This window comes from Lagenorhynchus albirostris, chromosome 9 (assembly GCF_949774975.1).
Source record: "Lagenorhynchus albirostris chromosome 9, mLagAlb1.1, whole genome shotgun sequence".
Lineage (NCBI taxonomy): Eukaryota > Metazoa > Chordata > Mammalia > Artiodactyla > Delphinidae > Lagenorhynchus > Lagenorhynchus albirostris.
The window spans coordinates 63094384-63115517 of NC_083103.1; the positions used below are offsets into that span (position 1 = coordinate 63094384).

Below are 21134 nucleotides of genomic sequence, written 5' to 3' on the forward strand. Positions count from 1 at the left end.
AAGTGAAGTCTTAGAGGAGTGGCAGAGGGAAGGTAGCATAGACTGGGGGTTAAATGTACGTGCTTTGCAGCCACAGCACTGGGTTCAAATCCTGCCTTAGCTCCTCGCTAGCTGTGTGGCTGTGGACAGGTTACCCCTTCCTCAAGCTTCAGCTCCTCATCTGTAAAATGGAGAACTTGACACCAGTTGCTTCATGCCTTCGCTATAAGGATCAACTAAGACAATGCATATTTAAAGAGTTCACCGTGGTGCCTGCTGGCATGTAGTTAGTGCCCAACAAATGGCAGCTCTTAGCGTTGCTGAGTTAGTGCAGTTCATGGTTAGGAGTGCAGGCCTGGCAGTCAGACCGCCTGGGTCCAAATGCTAGCAAAATGTCCAGTGAGGAACCTGGCTTATAGTAAGTGCTCAGTAAACACTAGTAGCTAATCATTAATTTGTATTTTATACCAAGACTTATACCAAGTTAATGTGCACGTTTGCCAGGAACTAGGATTTACAGTTATATGTGCTTTTGGTGAAACAGGAAGACAGTCAAAGTTTGGTAGAAAATCTTGCAGTATGAAGGTCACTGAGTGAGGGCAAAATAGAGTTCTTTGGTGATGCACAGTTGGAACTAGCAGTTTTCCACATTCCCTGCAAGAGCTAGTATTCAATAGGGTGAGATCAAGGGCAGCCTGAAAGGGAATACAAGTCACAAAAGGGCAATATTCACTCACCCACTCACTCACTCATCCATCCATCCATCCATCCATCTATCCATTGGGCTTTTGAATATTTCAGGAACCCTGTTTGTGCCTTTATGCACACTATCTTAATTCCCATGCAACACTCTCAGACAGGCATCATCCCCATTCTATAGATGAGATTAAGACGGAAGAGGCGTGAAGGTAGAGGTGAGATTTAAACACACGTCTCTTGGAGCATGGAAATGTGGCTCCTTTAGGTGTGGGATTTGGAACACGTCTCTTCAATTCTCGGTGTCTTAGCTTTCTCTCCAGTAAAATGGGCACAATGGCTTCTCCATTACGGAGTGGCTGTGAGGATGAAGCAAGGCAAGTTCACACACACTCTGCACACTGTAAAGCCCTGGAGACAGGTGACTCTTCATATCTATCCGACCTTGACCAATATGGTAAGTCTGAGAGGGGGTGTTAAGGGTACCAGTCTCTCTGGTTTCCTGACGGCCCTTTCTGGGTGAATGGGGTAGTAATTAGGGTGCCGAGGAGCTCTCTGTATTCCACAGTTGGGTCTGTTTTAATCTTTTCTCCATGAGAAGGAGTCAGACCCTTCCCCCCACCCCCAAAATGAAAGCTGCTCTGTGAGACATTGGCTCTAACAGCTGGTGTCATGTTCTCCCACCCCGTCCTGAGACACAAAAGGAAGCAGGAAGGTGGGAAGCTCCAGGAAGTGCTGGGCCCGGCTTCGCACTGACGTGGAAGCATTTCCAGCTTCTGACTGAATTACAGGCTGCCCCGGGGATCCCGAGGCACTGAGCATCCTGCAGTGAGCTAACAGAACCTGAGCATTCATCCGGGCTAACGACTCCTCTGAGTAATTAGAACGGAACGCCCTTGGCGCTCCTGGTGCTGTGAAGATGGGCCTCTGGGTGAGAGGCTGTCGTGGGAATCTCTCATTGTTAATAGCCGTTAACTGGAACAGGAAAAAACAAAACACAAAAAAACAGAAATAACTGTAGCTACTGATACCTTCCCCCAAGTTTTTCCTGTTTACTTCAGGGAAGCAATTTTGGAACTTGAGGGAAGAAAAAATATATATAGTCAATATGATAAGCTGCCAACCTATGGAATCAGGGCTTAAATGAATGTATTCCCTGCTTCACAGAACATTCCTGAAAAGTTGTGAGTTACTAAAATATACCTAAAATAATACCATATGTGTACTCGGGAGGTTGCTGTTTAAAGGGAAGCTGCAGAAAATTGTTCAGGAGCATAAATCACTGTCCCCTGATTTATGGCTTTCATAGATTTGAACTTTCCTATTTTGGTTTCTAGAAACAGAACCCAGGTTCCTTCTCAGCTGATGCTTGGACATCAGGGCCTGAGAAGGAGGGACCAGAGAAGGGGGCAGCCCCCTCTCACATGGAGTTTTGGGGTAAATGTGTGGCCAGGAAAGGGAATGGATTCATGCTTAACAAAAACTAAACACCTACTTTATTCTTTCACATACGTAACTCATTTGGCCTAAAAGACGTATTTGTTACAGGCCGTTCATCCTGCAACAGGGCTGACCTGACACATTGGGCTGGAAGCGTTTAAAAGCCAGTATGTGATTCACCATCTTCTCTTTTCCCTTTGCCGCCGCCATCTGTACTGTTCCAGACGAGGCTACCTCAGGACCTGGCTCTGGAGTGAGGAAGACGCTGAGCACAGCCCCCGGCTGACCCACAGGACACGAGGCAGAAGCACAGAATAAGCTTTAAGGGATGTTTGTTCCATAGCATCACGTAGCACGGTAACCTCTGTTCCACAAAACCTTTCAGAGATGCCCATTATGTTAAACGAGACATTGGCGCTCTGGTTAAAGCAGAGGTGAGAGTCTTCCTTCTTGGAAGCTCTTCTCACTACGCTTCATCTCAGTAGTCACTGTTCCTACAACAGACCTCAGGCAATGACAGCAGAGGAAAAGAATTCCTGATGGGAGACGGTGCTATAGCACTGCGGGTTAGTGACTGTTACTTAGAAAAGTATATCTTTAATGCATAGGTCCTCCTACTAGACTCTATGTCCTAGGAGGGCAGGACGACATCTGTCTTGTTCACTGCTGTAACCCTGGGGCCCAGCATAGCTCCAAGCACACAACAGGCGCTCTAGAAGCAACATACGTGTTGGGTATGCTCAGTGGTGCAGAACGTGGGTGCTGAAATGAGACACAGCTGAGCCTTTATCTTTTCAGTTATAAACTGGGCATATAATAACACCTACGTCAACGTGCTTCTGTGAGGATTCAATGAAATAACAGATCATGTACCTGGCATAGTGCTTGGCGTGTGGTAAATGCTCCGTAAGTGGTAGCAGATATTGGTTACTTATGCTACAGAGCAGTAACATATCCAAATATTTTCTGGGTGACAGAAAATTCCAAGCCAAGAAAATGAAACAACTCTGAATTGAATTGTGTCCCCCTCAAAAGATACAGCGAAATCTTAACCCCTGCTACCTGTGACCTTCTTTGGAAATAGGGTCTTTGCAGATGTCATTAAGGTGAGGCCATCAGGGAGGGCTTTCATCAAAAATGACCAGTGTCTTTATGAGAAGAGGTGAAGACAGAGGGAGTCACAGGGAGAGATGGCCACGAGGTGATGGAGGCAGAGACTGCAGTGAGGCGTCTATATGGCAAGGAGCGTCAAGGACCACTGCCAAACAACAGGAGCTACAAGAGGCGAGGAAGGCTTCTCCCCTACAGATGTCAGAGAGACCTCAACTCTGTCAACACCTGGATTTCAGACTTGCAGCCTCCAGACCTGTAAGACAATAAACTTCTGCTGTTCTAAGCCACCCTGTTTGCGGTATTTTGTTACAGCAACACTAGGAAGCTAGTACACCAACATCCAATTTGTGTGCAGTGGCCATGAGCAGTGGTGATCACGATTCCTTCCCTGAACCTGTCTTAAAACTCAGTCTGTTGGAATTTCAGAAGGGCAAGCCCTGGTGAAGTGTCCTCCCTCCCACAGAGGCCTGTAAATTACACACTATCTCCAGTTTCCATCAGGAGCCAGAAAACCCCCTTGAATTTTAGAATTCAGTTACACGAGAGAGAAAGAAAAACAAAGATAACGTTCACTTAGGAGAATGTTATTTCTTGAGAAAAAGACTCTTAACCCTTATCTCCGCCTGCAGAGGAGGGACCCTTAGAAGTTTCCAGAAAAGAAGTGAGAAAAAAACCCCAACAAAACCCACTCAACAACACAAGATTCATTCAAGCTTCTTGGCACCGAGTCGAACAAAAAAGGAGGACTTAATTAAAACAGGGTCAGCGACATCAGGCAAACCACCGAGGCCGGGCTCAGGAGGAGGGACGTGAACTTTCAACTTTGGAACAAAGACTCGCTGTTGCCACGGAACCAGCATTCTGCACATTTTTGGCAGCCAGGGAACCTGTCCTCTGAAAACAGGCAAGAGGCTATTTTTAAAACCCAGCAACAGCCTCCCGGACTCAACAGCACAGCAGGAGAAAGTAGGTCTGAGAAGTCCCAGGGCCTGGCTGCCCAGCACCTGGTAAGGCAGAGCCTGAGGATACAGCGAGGTAGCCATCGTGCCTGGGAGAAATTAGGAATCACGTTCTCCCCTGGTCCTGTGAAATGTCCTCGGGGGGATGTGAATAAAGCGGGGCGGGCACCTGTTAGTGGTAGGTCACTCACCATCCTTCTTTGGTTTTAGTTTCTATCTTGAGCGACATTTTGATTATTTTTAACCCACTGAACCATAGCTAATTTCCTGGACCTCGGACGGCCCCTCCTGTTTCCCATTCTGTCTCCTCTTAGGTGGGCACGTGGCCCCTCCCACCCCGAGGAGGCCCCCTTTCCTTCCGACCCTCCCAGATGACACTGAGGTGGAGCGTGCCTGTCTTTGGAGTGAGACGTAAAGGTGAGGACGGTGGTTCCGCCCACGTGACTCCCGCAGCGGGGCCTCGGAGTGGGCGGAGCTTCCTTGAGAGTACTGACCGCCTTGTCCCCTGCTCGGGCTTCTTGCATCCTGCTTTAGGCATCCAGCACTGTGCTGGGCACATGGGAAACAAGGAATATAATGGGGTATAATGGAGACATGATTGGAGGATGGGGAGAACCATGGAACAAGGAGCACCAGGGTGGCTACATCACAGTGAAAGAGCAGCAGAGCTGGGCCTGGAGCCTCCACTCTAGGGCACTCTGGCCCTTCCCTCTCACCCTCCCTCCTTTTGCTGCTGTTGGACAGTTTTCCCCAAGAAGACCTGAAGCATCTTAAGAGCAGCTCCACCTCCAATGAGTTCCATGGGTCCCCAGTACAGCCCTATAAACATCGTGTCCACTTCAGAAGGGAATCTCTGAATAGATTCCTTTCTCTCCTTCCCTGTGTGGGAATGGAGTGGTTCGGAAAAGGGCACTAGAAAATTTCTGCTACTATAGCCAGCTACGTGAGTTTGCAAAAGCTATCAGACCTCTCTGAGCTTGTTTCCCCATCTGAAAAATGTAGAAGGTAGATCGGATAACCTCTAAAAATCTATGATCCTGTGACATAATCTAGCAAGACCTGCAGACTAGACCTAGAACAGCTGCAAGAGCATGAATTTACAGCTAGGCAGACCTGGGCTCAAATCCCAAATCTTACCCGTATATGCTGTGCAACCTTAACAAATTACTAACCTCACTGAGTGTCAGTTGCTCATTACTAAAGTGGGGCGCTAATTAATAGTTAATTTAATAATTAAATCCATCTCACTAAGCTGGTATGAGCGTTAAGTAAAATAACACAATGTTGGTCACAAGTGGCCTCTTGAAAAATCTTAAGTTGGAACATAAGATGTATTTCTCAAAGGAATGAATGGCGGTTTCCCTCCAAGAGACACAGAAATTCATGCTGTGGTTCCCAGGTAGGGCGACTACATATTCTGGTTTGCCTGTGTCTTGAGATAAGTATTATTTGTTTTTCTTTTTCACTCTCAAAAACTTACTGATCTGCAGGTCCAGCCTATTAAATTTAATACTGCAAACGTTTATGGGGAGCCTAGTATGGAAGGACAGGGTCATCTTTTTGGCGGCATCATTTTGAACCCTTCCCCTGTGTAGTCATTAATTTTAATCCTACTCGCACGTAAAGTATCTGTGAAGTGGCTTGTAGCACCCACAGTCTTTTGCTCTCTATGACTTTTTGGAACAGTCTACAACGTACCCTGTGCCAAATTCTGTAGAGCTGGTGTTGAACCCAGACAGAGGATGGAGCCTTGAAGTTTCTAGACCTGTAAATTTCAGGCTTGTCTTGGCTCCATGAGGGCCTGATCTTTGGCCTCAAGTAAGTCATGTCATTTTTACCTCAGTTGCGACAAGTAAAATGTAGGAAAGAGAGAAAGAGAAGAAGCCAGCGTTTGTTTAGCTCCTGCTATGGTCTGAATGTGTCCCTCCAAAATTCTTATGTTGAAATCCTAATGTCCAATGTGATGGTATTAGGAGGTGGGGTCTTTGGGAGGGGCATTTGGGTGGAGCCCTCATGAATGGGATTAGTGCCCTTATAAAAGAGGCCCTGGAGAGTTCCCTAACCCCTTCTGCCATGTGACGGTACGAGGACAAGTCTGCCACCAAAACTGAGCCCTCATCCCACCATGCCAACTGCCCTGATCTCGGACTTCCAGCTTCCAGAACTGGAGAAATAAATTTCCGTTGTTTATGAGCCACCCAGTCTGTGGTATTTTGTTATAGCAGCCAGAATGGAGTAAGACAGCTCCCGCTGGGAGCATGTTACAAATGCTACACCATTTACTCATCACCATGAGTCTAGGAAGCTAGGAAATTCTCATTTACACCCGGGAGAACTGAGGCTCCATGAGGTAGCAGCACTGAGACAGGAAGTAATGTAAGTGGTAAGTACAGGCAAGCCTGTAAGAAGCCACCGAACCTTCAAGTCTCTCTTGTTGAAGTTTCGGGAGATAACCTGTAAAACACTAAAGTCCTTCAGAAGACAGGCTCCTACTAACATAGAGAAAACCTGGAATAGGTTTCTAATTGTTTCAACTATTTTTTTTCTTCCTGGAATTTGCAAATATCACTTGTTGCTCTAGTGTTTTTGATTATGAGATGCCTTTTGGCAGGAGAAAATTGTTCCAGTCGAATTCCAAGGGTTGGGGGAATTTTTCCTTCTGTTCTCCTCGAATAAGAAGGAGCCTGATAAGGTGTACAAACCACTGTAGAAGAAAGTGTGGTTTTCATTTTTAAGAAAGCGTCCGTACATGGAAAGCTGATGAAGAGTGCCCTGGTTACCATCACATCATTAGCTGACTGAACAATTTATAATTGGGAGGAAAAAAAAAAGGCCGCATAGATGAAAATTTCCGCCGAAACTGACACCCCTGTCCAAATAACAAATCACTTAAGAATCTGAAAATTCTAATTTTGCAACTCACAGATGCTTCCAATTAGAACAAGGAAGGTTAGTGTGGTTTCAGCTGCTACTTGAAAATATTAAAACATGCCGAGAAAACTCAGGCAGAGATGGTACAAAGGAGTTTCTTTTTCTACTGAAATATTTCCTCCTCCAACAATAATAATCACAGAGGCTTCAGGCCCCGTTTTCCCTGAGAAGCCACACTTAACACTCTTCACTTTCTTTTATGGCTGTGAACATGGCACAGACCCACACATGCCTCCACTTTATAAAACAAACACACACCTTCCTGCCGTCTAGAACAAACACACACCTTCCTGCCGTCTAGAAGGTCTCTAGTTAATCTGGGTCTCTGGGCAATACGTTTTTGGAACGTGGCTCTGTTCTAACATGAACTTCTGATTTATCCAAGCAAATAATCGTCAAACCTGAGAGACTGAAAATGCTATACCTCTGACTCAGAGGCCCTGCCAACGAGTCGTTTGTTTACAGGTATGTGCAAGATCGGGAGAGAGAAACATCCTGTTTTTCTGAAGCAGGTTTGAGAAGTAGTCCCACATACTTTTTCCAACTGAGTCATAGAAACAGGCTAGGAGCGCAGGACCCTGGCGAGACCCACTGAAACAACAGCCCCTAGGCCAAGGGCAAGCTGAAGTTGTAGAAGCTCGGATCAATTTTATGCTAGCATTTATAAGACAATTCTATGGGTAGATATCTGAGCCCTGTCTTGAAGCAATTTGTAAGCGGAAGATTCTGCCCACTTTAATTTATCGTATAAACATTTCTGGAGCTATCACCGTATATTAGTCATGAAAGCTGGAATTTAATAAAAGAGAACAGAATGCAGTTTTCAGAGAGGACAAAAGTTCACTGGGAAAACATATGTGCAAACCTCAGGGACCCTGATCACTGGAAGCAAATGCAAGAGACAGCTAAGTGCCTGGAACCAAATGTATGAAAGGGCTACTCATCAGGTATAATTAAGCTGGGGTGAGGTGGGTGTGGGGCATTGGATGTAATTTGTCATTTTGACTGAGTTTCGTCTCCAAACTATAAATCTCTTGAAAGGAAGACGTCTCAGAAAACTCAAGATCAGGAAGGTGAAGGCCAAGAAAGTATTTGCTCTGAAATGACTGGGAAACGACGTGTGTTCCAACGGGACCCACTGAATTCAAAACACTAGAGTTACTGTGAAGCTCAAGAGCAGAAGCTCAGACAGACTTAGGCTCAAATCTCATGTCTTCTGGTTAGTAGCTGAGTGACCTTGGCAAATTACATCTGAGCCCCAGTTTCTTCATCTGTTAAATAGGGACAATAAAACATTTCTAATCAAGTTGCCTGAAAACGATGAAAAGAGATAATATATGGAAAGCAGTTAGTACAATGCCTGGCACATTTAGTAAGTGCTCAATAAACAGAAGCTATTTTTACTATTACTCCATGTAAAGTCTCCTAGAGAATCATTGGTATCCGAGGCTTACCACTAGTAGCAGAATGTGATGAGGAAGGCTGAAAAAAGTTGACTTGATCCGATTATGTAGGTATGAGCTATATGCTTGCAATATTACTTCTGTTTCTCTATTAGAATACCTTGGGTCTATACAGCTAAACCCCAAACTATTAGATGCCAGAAATATCAAATGGGGAGCTCAATCATGACCTGTTCATGAGACTGTGCCACTATGAAAAATTTTTACTATTATGCTGAGAAACACAGCAGGTCCAGTCTTTCTTTTCTATTGGCTTTCTTTTCTATTCATGAATTATTTCAACAATTACTTATTAGACCCCTCTTTGTGACAAGACCTGTTCTAGGCATTTGGAATATTCACGTCAGTTAACAAAACAGACAAAGATCTCTGCCCTTATGGAACATATATTCATTCATTCATTCATTCTAGTATATGGGAACTGCCATACTAGGAGTTAAAGAAAGGGAAAGGGCAAAGTTACAAAGATGAATGAGACACACTGTCTGATAAGCTCCGTCAGATAGAGGAGAGAGTGATGGAGCAGATCTGTAAATAACTACTGGATAACAATGTAGTAAGTTCACTAGTAGAGTATTAGCAGAGGCCACTGTGGACAGACATAGAAGAAGGATCAAAATACTCTGCAAGCAAGAGTGTGGGTACAGAGACTAAGGAGGTGGCAAGAGATGAAGACATTTGGGATGATTTTAATGGGTACGTGGGAATTTGTCATTGGGTAAGATGGTGAAAGGCCATCAGGCAAAGCGAACATCTGCTGGTTTCTGTCAATGAGGGAAGCATTTGGTAGAATGTAAGTTTAAAAGAAAGTATAGTGTATAAACTAAAGTAGCTTATTTTAGAAACTCAACTGTTATCAGTCATGGAATAATTAAACTCTGGTTTTTGCTTTGTTTTAAAACTAGGACTAAGTAGAAAACAGCTTTTATTTTCCCCTAAGTTTTCCCATCAGATGAGAACAGCTGTCAGCTCAGGCTTGAGTTTGATTTCTGATGCTCTGCTTACCCAGAGGAGAGTTTATGAAATTATGGTCCATGTGCTACCAATATAGTCCATAAATTTCCTGTAGGATAATGAGTTTGGGTAGTTTTTTTGTTTTTTTTTTTTTTGCGGTACGCGGGCCTCTCACTGCTGTGGCCTCTCCCGTTGTGGAGCACAGGCTCTGGACGCGCAGGTTCAGCGGCCATGGCTCACGGGCCCAGCCGCTCCGCGGCATGTGGGATCTTCCCGGACCAGGGCACGAACCTGTGTCCCCTGCATCGGCAGGCAGACTCTCAACCACTGCGCCACCAGGGAAGCCCCAAGTTTGGGTAGTTTTAAAACAGAGATTCTTGTGCCCCACTCCTGACACAATGAAACAGAATCTTGGGAAAGGGAGCTAGAGTCTGTAATTTTTTAAAGTGGACTCTTATGAAAGTTTCAAACCACTGGCCTGGGTAGAGGTTTACTCTCAAACACCCCCGTTTCTGGTTTGATCATCAAAATCATTTTATTACCTATCTACCCTAATTCTAGCCAGCACTTTACCTGATTTTGCTTTACTATTACTTGAATTCAAATTTCCTGCACCGTCTTTGTCTAGAGAGAGAGAGAGAGAGAAGTTTCTCTGCTCCTTACTACTGGTTACCCCACTCCCACCCCCATATGAGCCAAGGAGGTTCACTCCAGCTTCATCTATTCTTCCGATCAGTGAAAAAGTTACCACGACAACCTCACATCCACGTCCCTCCACTTGGCTGCACACAAGAAGCACCGCTGGCTCACGCGGGGTCCATCCTGCACCGGCAGGCAAGGGCAATCTATTGCACCTATTTGTGGTGAGGATTGGACATCGTTATTAATCCTTTGGAACCAAAGATTCTGGAAATGCAGGTCATGATCTCATTCCATTCTCGCTGTTGGTTTCTTCCCAATTGATAGGCCTGGATTTGGAGATAAAGTTATTTTGCAAGTAATAGATAGTCTGTTCTTTAATCATACCAGTAACATAGAGACTCTGCAATTACTTTTACCTCTCCAGCCTCGCTTTTAAATTCAGTTAAATTCCAGAAACAGTTATCGAATGCCTACTATGTCCCAAGTCCTGGGCAAGTCTTCCTGCTGAAGATTCTTAAAGGAACCAAATGTAATTTACACTAACATTAAAAAAAATTAGGACATAATGAATTTTAAACAAAATTACAGAGTTAAAGCTCTTTGTTTTTAAGGAGCCATTAATAATAGAAGCTCACTCCTCCAAGATCTATTAGAAGTCATCAGGAAAATAAGACTCTAAGTTTCTTCTATCCATCGATCCTATTCTTCTATCCATTGATCCTTCCATCCATTCTTCCTTCCATCTAACAAGGAGTGTATCCAGGCTCTGTGCTGGGTGCTGGGTATCCAACGGTGAGCTAAACAAATATGGTTCCTGCCAGTCGGAAGCTTATAGCCAGTCCAGTAGTGGAAAGAGTCCTGAATGGCAAACAGAAAGCTGCCAACTCTAGGTGCAGTTCTCTCTCTCACTATTTGTAGAGAGCCTGAGGGAGTCAACCTCTGGATCCCCCATTTCGTCACGTGAAAGGGGCTGCCCTGTGTTTCACAGAGCAGTTGGCAGGATTGTATTTGAATTCACCTTCAAACTTCAAAGTGTTATATAAATGTAAATAATAATTACGAATTAAGCTTGATTCAAATGGCGGGGGAACACCCACCTATCTCTCTGCACAGCAGTAAGGGAATAAGGAGTCAGGAGACCTGAGTTCTAGTCCTACTGTTTCCACTGATTTGTACCCCCGGTGCGGAGGGTGTCATGTCCCCTCTTGGCCTTGGTTTGAGCTCCATGATCCTGTCACTGTAGGATGCAAAGAGAGGCAAACCGACAGAAATGCTGAGTTCAAGGGTCTCTTAAGAGGGAATCTATTCCATCTCTTTACAGACAAGGCCTCACCTAAGACTTCCTGGAGAGATGTGACTCTTCTCAAAGTCCTCTTAGCAGGCAAACGTCTCAGCCTGTCTTGGAACGTGGAGCGGGGAGTTGTCTGGGAGGGAGCTGCCGGGGGCACACAGGTAGCATCTGTGTTGGCTGTGCAGGGGGTGTGCTTAAATGTGGACCCATCGAATAACCTGATACCAACTCAAGGACGTATCATGGGAGCAGGATGGATGAAGTGCTTGGTGTGTCCTTGCTATGTGCCTGAAGGGCTCTGCCTGTGCGGGTATCAAGATCCTGCCAAGGTGCAAACCCTGGCTCTCTTCCCGTGGCTCCCTAACCGGGCACCCTGACACAGCCCCACGGCCCCTGTCTCCCCGCAGGGGACTCTAGCCGAGGCTGATGCACGCGGGCTCCTGCAGATCCCTGTGGCTAATTTCATTAGGTCTAAGGAACGTGTTTGCTTAGCTGTCATTTTTTTTCTTTTATAAATTTACTTATTTATTTTTGGCTGCATTGGGTCTTTGTTGCTGAGCGTGGGCTTTCTCTAGTTGCGGCGAGCGGGGGCTACTCTTCATTGTGGTGTGCGGGCTTCTCACTGCGGTGGCTTCTCTCTTTGCGGAGCGTGGGCTCTAGGCCCGCAGGCTTCAGTAGTTGTGGCACGTGGGCTCAGTAGTTGTGGCTCGCGGGCTCAGTAGTTGTGGCTCACGGGCTCAGTAGTTGTGGTGCACGGGCTTAGTTGCTCCGCTGCTTGTGGGATCTTCCTGGACCAGGGCTCGAACCCGTGTCCCCTGCATTGGCAGGTGGATTCTTAACCACTGCACCACCAGGGAAGTCCCGTAGCTGTCATTTTGAGGAGGACATATGTGTGGGACACATGACTCAGAAATGCTGAGCAATGCAGGACTAGAGGGAGTTCCAATGTGGAAGGAGGGAGAGGCCCTGGAACAGAATAGACTCGGGTTTGAATCCTGCCACTTACTAGCCCTTTGGCTCCAGGCAAGTGTCCCATCACCTCTGAACCTCTCTTCTGTGACATGGGGACAGTAACGTATTCTGATTTCTCAGGGCTGTTGTGAGACTCAAAGAATAAAGGTCACGTGACTATCGTGGTCCTGACCCCTCAACAGAAGGCAGTGGCAGCTGTTGTTCTGATCCAGCTCACTGTTCCAGTTCTGGAGCCCAAGCTCAACTTTCCATGCCTGTCACTGCACTGCAATGCAGTTCACATCTGACGTTTCTTCTTCTCCCTTTCACCTTCACATCCAACTAGTCTTCACATCCCGCAGGCTTCTCTTTCTCAACGTCCTGCATTTTCACCCTTCATTTCGGCATCTCAGACTCTGTCAGGCTCTTGTCTCATTGTCCTTCAGCTAACACAGCAGTGCTCTGTGGACGCTCCTCTTGAGCCCTCCGAGAACTATCCTCCTTGGAAAATGCTTTCAGTTTAGCCCCCCTCTCAGAAGTGTACTGTGATCCCCGATGAGCGACTCCAAAGTCCTCACTTGGCCTCACATTGGCCTTACCTTCCCCACCCACTTGACGGAGTGATCTTCTCACACATGCTGTGCACAGGGGGGTGGTGAGTCCTCTGTCCTGGAGAAGCTCCATCACCAGGGAGAAGAGGCTCAGAAGGACATGATGATGGGCAGTAGCCAAGGGTGTGTGCTCTGGAGCCTGGGTTCGAATCGCAGCTTGACTGTGTACTAGGTATGTAACTGTTTTCAGGTTATTTAAATCTTGGTGCCTCAGTTTCCTCTGCATCCCAGACACACTCTTCCTGATCTGTTCCTTCTCGTCCCATTCACACAAAACCTCTCCTTCCCAAGTCCCAGTCCCTGAGTCTGTTTCTGTGAGCAAACACAAGCTTTCGTGCATTTTACAGGTTAATGAGAGATCAAGGATATTTACGGAAAGGTCTACTCAACTCCTGACTGTATGTACGGATTTCCTTCTCAGTAAGGAAATTCTCCCACACCTATTCTTTTGATCACCATGGTTGGGATTGCCAGAGACAAAGGAGGAAAAGTACAGAGTCAGATAAAAAAGAAACAAAAATCAGTTTGTTTAAACTGCCAGGGAAATCTGCCTTCGGCTAAAGGAAGTCAAACTCAGAACATCCTGTTCTAGTTAATAAAGCTCATCTGCTTCCAGCTTGAACAGAAAAATAAAATCTTTGCATCTGTGTGAGGCCGCTCAACCTTTTCTACCTTCACTCTGAGCCCCCTACGCCCAGACTCATGGGTGCCGGTTGCGGGTGAGGGTTCTCTATCCTCCCCACACAGCAAGCGGCTCCTGGATGCTAAAGGCAGGTCACATGCAATGAAGTACAAACTCACTTTTTCGTCTGTAAATCTTTAAACTTCCTCTAAAAAAGACGCCACTTCCCTCAGTGATTGAAACCCATGTAATTCAGACACAAAAATAAACGACCCTCAGTGGTTTCCAGGAGTGGAGTAGGGGAGGGAGAGATGAATAGGCAGAACACAGGGTTTTTAGGGCAGTGAATATACTCTGTATGATACCATATTATACATTTGTCCAAACCCATAGAATATACAGCACCAAGAATGAAGCCTCACGTAAACTATGGACTCTGGGTGATAATGATGTGTCACTGTAGGTTCATCAGTTGCGACAGATGTAGCACTCTGGTGAGGGATGTTGTTTATGGGGAGGCTGTGCACGTGTGGGAGCAGGGGGTCTATGAGAAGTCTCTGTACCTTCCCTTCAATTTTGCTGTGAACCTAAAACTGTTCCTAAAAAAATAAAGTCTTTACTAAAAAAAAAATAAAAATTAGAAAAAAAAAAACAACAGGTCCTTCTCTCCTCCATCTCTCTGTCTCAAAGTGTTTCTGCGATGTGGGATCCAGATACAATTTAACTTACACCACATGACATTCACGTCAAATGACAGCTGAACAACCTCACGCTCTGGAAGGACTCCCATGCCACCTTCCTCAGATCCATTCCAGCATCAATTCCCAATCACTGGCACCAATCAATCCATGACAGACCCTGGCCTGCCCAGCTGGTCTGTCTGGGAAGATGCCCACATGTGAGTCAGAACTCTCAGCAAAATGACACTTCTGCAGATAAGCCTGCAAGCTTTTTCTTGTCGGAAACTGAAAGCCATGTGTTTTCATCTCCTTTTGCATTTATCTGCCTTAAATGCCAGGAACCTTAGAGGCAAATTTACAGCCACCGTGCGTGAATGACTTTTCACCAGCCTTCAATTCAGTGGTTTTCAAAGTGTGGTCCCTGCACCAGCAGGCACTCGTAGCGCCTGGAACTTGGTGGCTCAGTCAACTCTCTGAGTCTGTTTTCACAAGCCTTCCAGGTTATTTTAGTGCACCCTAAAGTTTGAGACACCCTACTTTCATCTGTTAGCTCCATCCACCCAGCTAACAAGGGGATTGGGGCACTAATCAGAACCATCTAATCTCACAGCTCTTTTTCAGCCTGGCTCTTCCAGTGACCTAAAGCAGAGGCTCACGTAAGTTCCCTCTGGAGAAACAGAGTTCGTTGTAAATTTGTGAACAGGGACTGGAGTGGAAAATGATCATGAACTGAGGCAGCTCTGGGGACCGTCACTCGCTCTGCCTGCTTTTCCCTCTTTCTTTCCCATCTGCCCTATTCTCTCTCCACAGATCTGACCCTTTACTCCCTATTCTTCTCTCTTCTGCTCCATCACAGCTGGCACTTGCCTTTGGCCTACCACGACCCAACTCTAAAATCTAAACCATAGCAACCTTTCTGCCCTAATTTCCCTTCCTAACTGGAAAATTCTCTCCATATACCTTTTCCCGTCTGTCAGTTCAAATTCCTGGAAAGGACTCCAATTGGCCCATTTCCTCTTTTGAGCCAGGGTACCCTGAATCACGCCCTCCTCCAAATGATCAGTCACCTTTGGTCTGATGCTTTTTCCTGTCTGATGAACTACTGACATAGGATGAATTGCAGCTTGGGAGACGGGTGCCTTCTGTGCAGTGATAGAGGCTTCAGGAGGAAATTGGGGGGGGGCGTGGAAACACATATGAGACTACCCCCCCCCACTACCCGCGTAAATGAGACATGCGGGAACTTGGCAGTGAGGTTCAACAGTTTGGTTGCTGAGGGCTGAGCTGGAGATAAAGTTTCTGTTACATTATCATGACCCTAACCGTCAGTACACTGCCAGCCTGGGGTGGCCTGGAAGATATGGGCTGCAGGTTACCGACTCCTGACAAGTCAGAGAAGATCCAAGCTGGAAGGAGCTTCGGAGATCACCCTGCTCAGCAGTTGCCCAAGAGCATCCCTGGGGAGCTCCTGAAAACTAAAGCTGCCGGGGCCCCACCTCTGGGATTCTGATTTAAACCGCTGCAGATGCTTTTAGTCACAGCTGCCACTGAGAACTACTGCTCTAACTTGACCTCTTAATTTTACAGGTGGAGAAACTTCAGCTCAGCTCCATAATGCGACCATGGCTCACTTGAAGATCCCACTTGTAACTAGGTTATAGACTTTGAGTTACTAGATCCTACATGGTTAGAGCTGGAAGAGATCACAGAAGCCATACAACCCAACGCCACCACCTTTGCTTTAGCCTAAGGAGCTACGTGACTTGCTTAAGGAGTCATGGCCAGAAAGAGGGTAGCAAGGGCTAGAACCCAGGGGTCCTGACTCCTAACCCCGTGCTCTGCTCAGAACACCAAGGCTGGGGGACTAAAAGGGCCAGATGTGGAAGTGAAGACAGGAAGTGAAGCAGACCCAGCTGCAGCCCTGTGCTTGCTCTGCTCCAGCTGGAAGAGCCTGGCAGAGGAACCTGGGCATAACTGGACGTGCAGCGGGGCTCTGGCAAAGGAATCAGCACTTGGGTGCCCTGAGGACGGGGAGGAGACAGCTGGTCTGCTGGGGCTAATCCTTGCTTTCTGCCTGCCTCCCAGTTATGCTGGGAGAGAGAGAGAGAGAGAGAGAGAGAGAGAGAGAGAGAGAGAGAGAGTGTGTGTGTGTGTGTGTGTGTGTGTGTGTGTGTGTGTGTGTGTGTGTGTGTGTGTGTGTGTGTGTGTGTGTGTGTGTGTTCCTGATGAACTGACAGATGGGCTGGAGTCCAGATTGCAATGCGATCAAAGACGGTGTCCTGGGTGTCAGCGTCCTTCTGACTTTTGCTGAGATAAAGTTGTCTTTGTTTTCCAGAGTGGCTTTGGTCAAGGTGTTGGCAACATCAGTCTTGTATGTGGCTAGAAAATGGCTTCAGTAGGCATTTAAGAGGCAGAGAGGGGTGTGTGTGTGTGCGTGTGTGTGTGTGTGTGTGTGGAGATAGTAGAGGTGGTTGAAGATAAAAAGGTCCCAGTGTAAAAAATGAGGCAAGGGCTCGCCAGACATTGACAGTGGCAGGCAGAAAACCCCAAGGGGGTGAGTGTGAGCTTTAATCACATCCTTTTATGGGGGCTGGGGAGGGAGAGGAAGAGATGAAAAAGTAAACCCCCTTCAAGCTTTCGAGGACCTTTACAACTGATAAAGCACATTCACACACATTTAGCTCATCAGACCTGCGCAACATCCCCACGAGGTGCACAGTGCCTGTGATCCAGGCTCAAGGGCCGGGAGCAGCCAGGCTTCAAGGCCACACGGTTGTTACCGGGGGAGCTGACCCCCTCTTTCTAGACTCCAGCTCCGGTGCTCTGACCATCATGGTATCCTGCCCTCCGGGTGTGTGTGTGTGTCCCTCACGTGTGTCCCTCAAGAATGCAAGTGTCTGTCTGTGAGGCGTCATGTTTACCAGGGCCACAAGAAGCTGGACGATAAACACAGGAAAAATACAGGGGACTGGCTCTGGGTCCGCTGCGATGTCTTAGACAACTTAGTTTTCATCTGGGTAAAGTAACAAGCACCTTGCAGGGGTGCGGTAGGGCTCAGAGATCAAGTACACAAAGAACCCAACCTGGGCTCTCGAGGAGCCTGGTAAGATGCAGTAAACAGTAGCTGTTAATATCCTGTGTACCTGTTACTGGCCTGTGTACAGAAGCCCATCTACCCGCAGATAAGAGAGACAAGAGCCTGGCGCAGGGCCAGGGGCTGCTGGCTTTGTCCAAATGCGAATTTGTCCTCAGGTATCTGCCACAGAGCCTCGACTGGGGAAACCAAGTCCCACTTCCTACCCTCACCTTTCTGACTCATCATGGCCCCGTAATTCTGCACAAGTACGTGCTGGTGGATGTGCCAGTTAAGCACAAGGACAGATCACGCAGGTCTGAAGCAAACAACAGAGCGGCTGGCATTGCGAGGCCTGCAGTGGAGACTCTTGGGTGGGGTGACCGTGTCAGACGACAGATCCTAGCGGAGACGGGTCGGGTGGATCACAGCTGCCGAGCACGGACAAGCGCCCTTTACGTGTGGCAGTTCAAACAGAAATCATCTTTCTGAACTGGGATTCAAGGTCACGTCTGCCTGGCTTCAAAGGCCGTGCTCCTTCCACTACCTGCAACCCAGCCCTCATCACCCACACAGCTGGGACCCCACATGGGGGCCGGGAAGTGTTAGGCGTACAGGTATGTGTGTGCAGAGCGCTTGGAGCTCGAGAGGACGTGCAGGGTGAGGACCGGTCTGGTCCATGGGAGGTGGCCTCCTGCAAGGAGAACACTCGCTCACACTGGACAGCAAACCACACCATACTGGCTTCCTCTCCACACCTGCTCCGTGGTTGAACTGTATTCCTCTCGCCTGGCCTCTCATCTGGCTTCCACCTCTTCTGAGTCATACACTAATGACCTTGGGTGCATTCCTTCAAGCTAGGCTAGCCAGGACCCATGGCCCATGGAGGCACACGCAGGGGGTGTGTCAGGGGAGACGCAGGAAGGGGCAGAGGAGGGCTCCACAGAGCCCAGAACCTTCTGCTGTGTCTCATCTGCCCAGGGGTATTCAGGTGTCCTTGACATACTCTGGCATCTCCCTCAGGGTTGTGAGGCGACGCAGAGCCCCAGGGGTGTCGAAGGGTCAATTTTAGCCTCCGCTAGATCTAATTAGCTTAGGTTGGGGGCCAGGCCCTTTCACAGAGGACTCCATTGTTCCCAAGAACCTGGCAGGAATGTTTATCATTTCAGAAACTGAGAAGGACCTGGCTCTCTCCCTCTTGGCCCTGGGGCTGCCCTCCCTTCGGATCTTAATGCACAAAGCCATTCCCAGCCAGGCCTCAGATGAAGCTCAGGGCTGCGGTGGAGCCCAAACTCTCCCTTCCCTAAGCAGCAAGGCAGGTATACTGTCAACACCAGGAAAGCAGCCAAGTGCACACCTGGAGCAACAGCTCAGAATGTCACGTGTCAGATAACTTAACTGGGTAATCATCTGAAGAAGTGAAGTCTGTACCAGGGGCGTGAGGGACGAATCCAAGAGGACGGTTCAGTCTGCCGGTGCCTGCCTCAGCCCCACCCAGTGGTCCTGATCGTGGGGTTCATTCCCTCCCAGGAGAGGCTCTGGAAACAGTATATAGCAACCCTCACCTCAGACCCCCGGGCAATCAAATTCCAGGAGCTGCAAGAGCGCCCCATCCCGAGTACCCACCAAATGTGCACAGCCCCAAACTCTAGCAAGCAGCATGGTGTGGAGGTTATCTGTCCACACTCTGGTTCAGACTGCGTGGGTTTAGGTCCTGGCTTTGCTGGTTATGAGCTGTGTAACTCTGGGCAAGTTTTCTTTGTGCCTCAGTTTTCCCATCTACAAATACGATGATAATAGTACCTATCTCTTAGTGGGTCTGTGGTAATTAAACGGGTAATCTGTATAAAGATCTTAGGATAGCACCTGGCCTTTAGCGAGCAGTTATTATGATGATGCTTTTCTCCTGATTCTAGTACAACTGCAGGTCTCCTGCCGGGACCATCACACATCTGTTTTCCATGCTACGTGTCCAGCTTCTGCAGCACCCTCTCTACACCCACTCAGGGTCGACCTGGCTCTCTGGGATCAGGTGGTTGGCAGTGCCCTGTTTCCACCCACATGGACCTCCAATCTGCTGTCAAGACCCTCTCCATTGCTGACCCACTGGAGAACCACCAGTGAGTCTAGGATGGGAGTGTGAAACAGCTCCCCATTAATCCAACCGCCTTGGGCGGTGGGGAGGAGACTAAGTATTGGTCAGAACCACTGTTCAGTTCTCCTACCCAGCCCCTCTAGTCTGCTGTTCCACCCTCCATGAGGTCCCAGAGGCCTTGTATTCGAGCAACGGGGAGGTGGGTGTGCTTGGGTCACTGTAGACAAAGACGGTTTTTTTTGAATTTTATTTTATTTACTTCTTTATACAGCAGGTTCTTATTAGTTATCTATTTTATGCATATAAGTGCATATATGTCAATCCCAATCTCCCAATTCATCCCCCTGCCCCCGCCACTGTCCCCCCTTGGTGTCCATATGTTTGTTCTCTACACCTGTGTCTCTCTTTCTGCCCTGCAAACCAGTTCATCTGTACCATGTTTCTGGGTTCCACATGCATTAATATACGATATTTATTTTTCTTTTTCTGACTTACTTCACTCTTCATGACAGTCTCTAGCTCCATCCACGTCTCTACAAATGACCCAATTTCGTTCCTTTTTATGGCTGAGTAATATTCCATTGTATATATGTACCACATCTTCTTTATCCATTCATCTGCCGATGGGCATTTAGGTTGCTTCCCTGACCTGGCTATTGTAAATAGTGCTGCAATGAACATTGGGGTGCATGTGTCTTTTTGAATTATGGTTTTCTCTGGGTATATACCCAGTAGTGGGATTGCTGGGTCATATGGTAATTCTAGTTTTAGTTTTTTAAGGAATCTCCATACTGTTCTCCATAGTGGTTGTATCAATTTACATTCCCACCAACAGTGCAAGAGGGTTCCCTTTTCTGCACACCCTCTCCAGCATTTGTTGTTTGTAGATTTTCTGATGATGCCCATTCTAACTGGTGTGAGTTGATACCTCATTGTGGTTTTGATTTGCATTTCTCTAATAATTAGTGATGTTGAGCAGCTTTTCACGTGCTTCTTGGCCATCTTTATGTCTTTTTTGGAGAAATGTCTGTCTATTTAGGTCTTCAGCCCATTTTTTGATTGGGTTGTTTTTTTAATATTGAGCTGTATGAGCTGTTTATATATTTTGGAGATTAATCCTTTGTCCATTGATTCGTTTGCAAATATTTTCTCCCATTCTGAGGGTTCTCTTTTTGTCTTGTTTGTAGTTTCCTTTGCTGTGCAAAAGCTTTTAAGTTTCATTAGGTCCCACTTGTTGATTTTTGTTTTTATTTCCATTACTCTAGGAGGTGGATCAGAAAAGATCTTGCTGTGATTTATGTCAAAGAGTGTTCTTCCTATGTTTTCCTCTAAGAGTTTTATAGTGTCTGGTCTTACATTTAGGTCTCTAATCCATTTTGAGTTTATCTTTCTGTATGGTGTTAGGGAGTGTTCTAATTTCATTCTTTTACATGTAGCTGTCCAGTTTTCCCAATACCACTTTTGAAGAGACTGTCTTTTCTCCATTGTATATCCTTGCCTCCTTTCTCATAGATTAGTTGACCATAGGTGCGTGGGTTTATCTCTGGGCTTTCTATCCTGTTCCATTGATCTATATTTCTGTTTTTGTGCCAGTACCATACTGTCTTGATAACTGTAGCTTTGTAGTATAGTGT

At 46.9% G+C, this 21134-nt stretch overlaps 2 protein-coding genes across 2 annotated transcripts in view; one reads left to right on the forward strand and one right to left on the reverse strand.

The window, feature by feature from the left end:
• Nucleotides 1–2502, forward strand: part of LOC132526214 (protein tyrosine phosphatase type IVA 1-like) — an 82039-nt gene extending 79537 nt beyond the window's left edge. Inside the window, exon 3 of the mRNA XM_060160178.1 lies at nucleotides 2340–2502. The gene's annotated coding sequence lies outside the window, so the exon portion shown is untranslated. The remainder of the gene's footprint in view (nucleotides 1–2339) is intronic.
• The window catches only part of ME3 (malic enzyme 3), a 200500-nt gene that overhangs the window by 71739 nt on the left and 107627 nt on the right, over nucleotides 1–21134 (reverse strand). The window lies entirely within an intron of this gene.